A 5,088-nucleotide genomic window follows, 5' to 3' on the forward strand; every position below is an offset into this window, starting at 1 on the left:
CCCTTAACGCGAAAGAGATGCGTGCCATGCATGTGCACAGAGGACAAGGGCTGTGGTGGTTGGTTGGTCAGTGTTGGGTGATTAGGTGTCTCCGAGGGTGCAAGCCAGCATGGAAATGGTGTGTGTATGCATGTGTGTGTGTGTGTGTGTGTGTGTGTGTGTGTAGATTTTTATTTTGTTTTGAGGGGTGGGAGAGACAGGGGTATGGGTGGGAAAGGGGGGTTTAGGAAAGGGGTGGGGAATAGGGACCATGGGGGGTTGGGGAAGGAGGAGAGGGTGGGCCAAGGAGGTCATGGGGGAAGTGGGGGAAAGAGGAGATGTGATGGGGGAGGGAGGAGAGTGGGGTTGGAGAAGGAGGAGATAGGGGTGGCAGGTATGGGGATAGGAGCAAAGGTGCCCGGGGGGGGGTAGAGGGGGTAGGGTAGGGCGGTGGCAAAGGGGAGAGGGTGGAGCGGCTAGGTAGGGGGATAGAAGGGGGGTAAATGGGGTAGGATGACAGGGCAGTGGCAAGTGGCAAGGGGCAGGGCAGGGTGTGTAGGGGGATAGAAGGGAGGTAGAGGGGGTAGGAGGCATGGGGAATGGTGGGGCAGAGGAGGGCGTTGCATAGGGCGAGGGAGGCGCTACTACAAAGTAGCGAGGGGGAGGGGGGGGGGGGGGGGGGGGGGGACTAGTAGGGTGGGGGTGGAGGGAAGGGAGGTTGAGGGAGGTTGGGAAAGAAGAAGAGGGAGGGAGGTGGGGAAAGGAGTAGAAGACGAGGAGAGAGAATGGAGGAAGAGAGAGAGGAAGAAGAACAAGAAGAAAAAGACACGAACCGGTAGGAGGGGAGTTTTTTTTTCTTTAATAAAAAGAAGATTGTGAAAACCCCCCCCCCAAATCCTGTGCACAAGCATGGGGCGGGGTAAAAAATTTTGTGGTGCTAAGAACAAATGGAAGGGGACGAGCATGGGCGGGTTGACCCCAAGAAGTTGAAATCGACAACATGCATTTCGAGGTAAAAACAAGGCGATCACACGGACACGCACAACAACGAGACCAAAAATTCACAAAAATTTTAGTTCGAAAAGATTTGGGCATCGGTTTGATGTGCGGCAAAAAGGAAAAGTGGGCAAGACAATAGGAGGAACAAGATGGACAACATGAACCATACATCTGGCATGAAACATAAGCGGACACATAGAAAATTTGTAAAAAATACACCCAAAAAATGTGATAAAATTTTTATAGTGGAAAATCGGTTTGCTAGAATCAAGTGCAAGAAAAAGAAAAAGTGTCTGATTTGACAAGAGGGTCAGGGCTATCAAATCAAAACACGGTTTTGATGAGAAATAGGGGTGTTTACATGAAAAAATGGCAAAAAGGTAAACGAAAAGCAAAATAATAATTAATTTGAGAAGAGTTGTCTCTCAAAAAAGAGTGAAATGAAAAGGAAAAGTGTCAAGGTAGCAGTGTTTTGATAGGGCTATTATGTCAATCCACGATTTTGGTAGCAAAAGGATACATTCACATAGAAAAAAGATCAAAAATATGTGTGAAACACAATAAAAATTTAACAACATGAAATCCATATGCCAGAATGAAGGGGAGGAGCAAGGGAAAATGTCCTATTAAATACACAACTCAAGGCTATCCAAGTAGCATACCATTTTGACCAAAAGAATGCATGTTTATATAGGAAAATAGCAAAAATCATGTAAGAAATTAGCTGCAAACACACAAAATTGAATAACATACAATCCATGCATTGGAATGATGGGCTATAAAAAGAAAAATTATTGGAGAGAAGAAAAGGATCGGGGATATAAGAGGAAACTTCAATTCTAGCATAAAAAATATGCATTTGCATAGAAACACGTCCGATTCACGAAAAATTCTTCAAATTTTAATAAGTGAGGAACCATTGCTTAGAGCATAAGGGCGATAAAAAGATAAAGTGTTGAGTTCAAAGGGACGAATAGGGCCGTAAGGACAAATGCTGATTCTGGTAAACATGGGGTAAATTCACATGGAAGAATTACAAAATGAGAGAAAAGGCTAAATGGACAAAAAATAAACCCTGGTGGATCATCGAGATCCCAACATGGCATAGGGAAGACATTATATCATTTAAAGATCACATAGCAACATGTTCATGAGGGGGTGCAAACAAGATGTGCACGGATACATTCCCACACTTAAAACCTTAATGGATCAGTTTGTCTAATCAGTAGGGGTCTACGACCATGAACCAACCCTTGCGTCCCCACACTTGAGACATGACATGTATATAAATGTAAGAGATAGGGTTAGAAACACTTGACCCATTCAAATGGTCGAGGTGAACTATCATCAACACACGAAGGGTCGAAGTCATCATCTGTAGGAGGTACTACAACTCACCACATCACGTGTCTAGCATGTCAAGGACCATGTAGCAGCACCCAGGAAGATAGCATTGTTGATGAAGACCCGTTACGTTGTTAATAATAAAGAAGATAGCACTTAGCTCAATAAGCGCTCATGTAAGAATGATAGATCAATCTCTCACTCCATAGCTCGCATCACTAGACAAGGAAATAAGATAATCTATATCCCCACCTAGTTGAGAAATCGACAAGAGGAATGGCACAAAGAGAGTATGCCAACATGCACAATTGATGGTGCCTTAGTGCATCCCAACCCATCTGGCATAGGTGCGAGAAGGTAGGCCAAGGAGCCTTGTGGGGGGGGGGAGAAGAGGGATGATGTTGAGGGAAGATGATGACAACGAGGAAGAAGGTGACAATGGCAGAGCTGACAATGAAGATCAGGACAAAGTCAATGATGGAATCGATGGGGGAGAGGGGCACACATGTGCCACCTCTTTCCCCCCCTCCCCCCACGATGGAATCGATGGGGGGGAGGGGCACACATGTGCCACCTCTTTCCCCCCCTCCCCCCACGATGGAATCGATGGGGGGGAGGGGCACACATGTGCCACCTCTTTCCCCCCCTCCCCCCACTATCTCTTTTCCCCCCCCAAAAGCAAGCCGTATGGTAGCGGGTAAATCTGGCCACTCAAATGAGTTGAGGGCTTCATATCACAATGTTCACCTCCCCAATAATAACCTTCCTCCCCATTATAAAAGTCCCCCCCCCCCCCCCCCCCAAATCACAATGAAAATAGGAAGCCTTGGAGGAGCTCGACATGGTGAGCAGCACATGGAGAGAGAGAGAGAGAGAGAGAGAGAGAGAGAGAGAGAGAGAGAGAGAGAGAGAGAGAGAGAGAGAGAGAGAGAGAGAGAGAGAGAGAGAGAGAGAGAGAGAGAGAGAGAGAGAGAGAGAGAGGGGAGAAAGAGAGAGGGAGAGAGAGAGGAGAAGAAGAAGAAGAAAAAGAAGAGGAAGAAGGAAGAGAAGTGAGAAGACAGAAGAAGAAGAAGAAGAAGGGAGAGAGGGAGAGAAAGAGAGAGGGAGAGAGATAGAAGAAGAAGAGAAGAAGAAGAGAAGAAGAAGAAGAAGAAGAAGAAGAAGAAGAAGAAGAAGACGGAGAGAGAGAGAGACTCTTTGAAGGATCTCATTCTCTTCCCCTCCTTAGAGGGTATTCACACAAATCCTTTCTTCCCCTGTTGGCCACAAACTTATACCCTATCTCATGAGATTATCCTCCACTCGCAAGCTCAATTCTCTCCCCAATTGGCCCCCGCTAATTTAAAAAAAGGTGTGGAAGTCTTGTGTGATTCGCATCAGGGGAGACAAAGATCGAGAATGGCCCCCGAGCAAAAAATGTCACGCGCGGATGACAATCCCGCAACGAAAGTCTCGAGCGAGGACATCATTGCCCATCCAACTACGGTACTAGTCGTAAGTAACGTATTTCCAAATTGATGAATGCTTGCTTTGATTCCCGCATGAGATGCATTAGACCTATATTATGCCACATGAGAATAGGACATTGAAAATGATAACCTGCATCGCAAATATTCAAAGGATTGAATTCCCCAAATGCGTGTATCAAGAGAAGTTAATTGTATTTAGATGCTATGCGATGAATTCATAAACAACATATAAGGCTTCAAGCATGGTCAACTTCCCATCCTCACAATAGTAAGTGTGTTTTCATCACGTTGAAGGTATATATTGCAACTTGCATGCCTGAAGGATTGCTTGGAAAGCAACTTAGGCTAGAAGAGAATCATTTTTGAAGGTCTAAACCTTTGCCCAAGCTCTCATTAATAGCTCATGTTTGATAGATTGGGAGTCTTGATGTTGTGCTTAGCTAGTACAAACAACAATCATTAGGATTAAAACTACGATGCCTTGAGATCCATCCAATAGTGACTATGTTTATCAATCCTATTCGGGGTTGGGCTAAATGCAAACAACATCTCCAGGCCTCAAAGGCAAGGGAAGAACTCAAGGAATTAGAAAACCATAGGATTGAGTACATACCAATACTTCTAAACCTGTAGGAAAAAAGAATCAAGTTGTCAATCAATGTAAGTGCTCAATAGAATTTACATTCTTGCATAGTTTAAAGGGACCTTGGCATATGTCTTAGCTGAAGTGTTAAGTAAATTTTGCATACAATCACTTAGATCCTAAGGGGGAGAGAGAATATGTGATAGAAGGGTTATCGTGACTATTCCTGCAACGTTTGGAAAAGGATATCATTGTTTTTCTTGATTGATCAGACAACGTCCTAAATGCTTTAACATTAAACTGATTGTTGGGATGTGATTTGGATGATTATTCCAAATGCTTGTGTTTGATGGTAAATGCATGGCAAGGGTCTATGATGACAAGTTTCCATGGGGATAAAGGAATGTTTTCTTGAAAAATGATATTAGGGTTGATTTCCTTGATTGTGTTTAATTCTTAATTGGATTAATTAAGAAAATGATATTTTTGAGCACGTAGATTATCTCCAAGGTCACACTGCATTTCAACCCGAGAGGGCTCTGCTCGATTGATAGGTCGAAGGTCGAGTGGTGAATAGGCCAATCACAGAAGTTATGTCTCACTCCTAGGTTGCTTGGGGTCAGGTGGAGCTCTGAAAACCCCTTGCCTAATCTGGAACGGAGTTGAAGACTACCGTGAATCCAACGTCTGTGGTGTTAGAAGATCCTATTCTAG

The sequence above is a fragment of the Lygodium microphyllum genome, chromosome 12, assembly GCF_053477565.2.
Source record: "Lygodium microphyllum isolate KBCC chromosome 12, Lygodium_microphyllum_v1.1.10, whole genome shotgun sequence".
Taxonomy (NCBI): domain Eukaryota; kingdom Viridiplantae; phylum Streptophyta; class Polypodiopsida; order Schizaeales; family Lygodiaceae; genus Lygodium; species Lygodium microphyllum.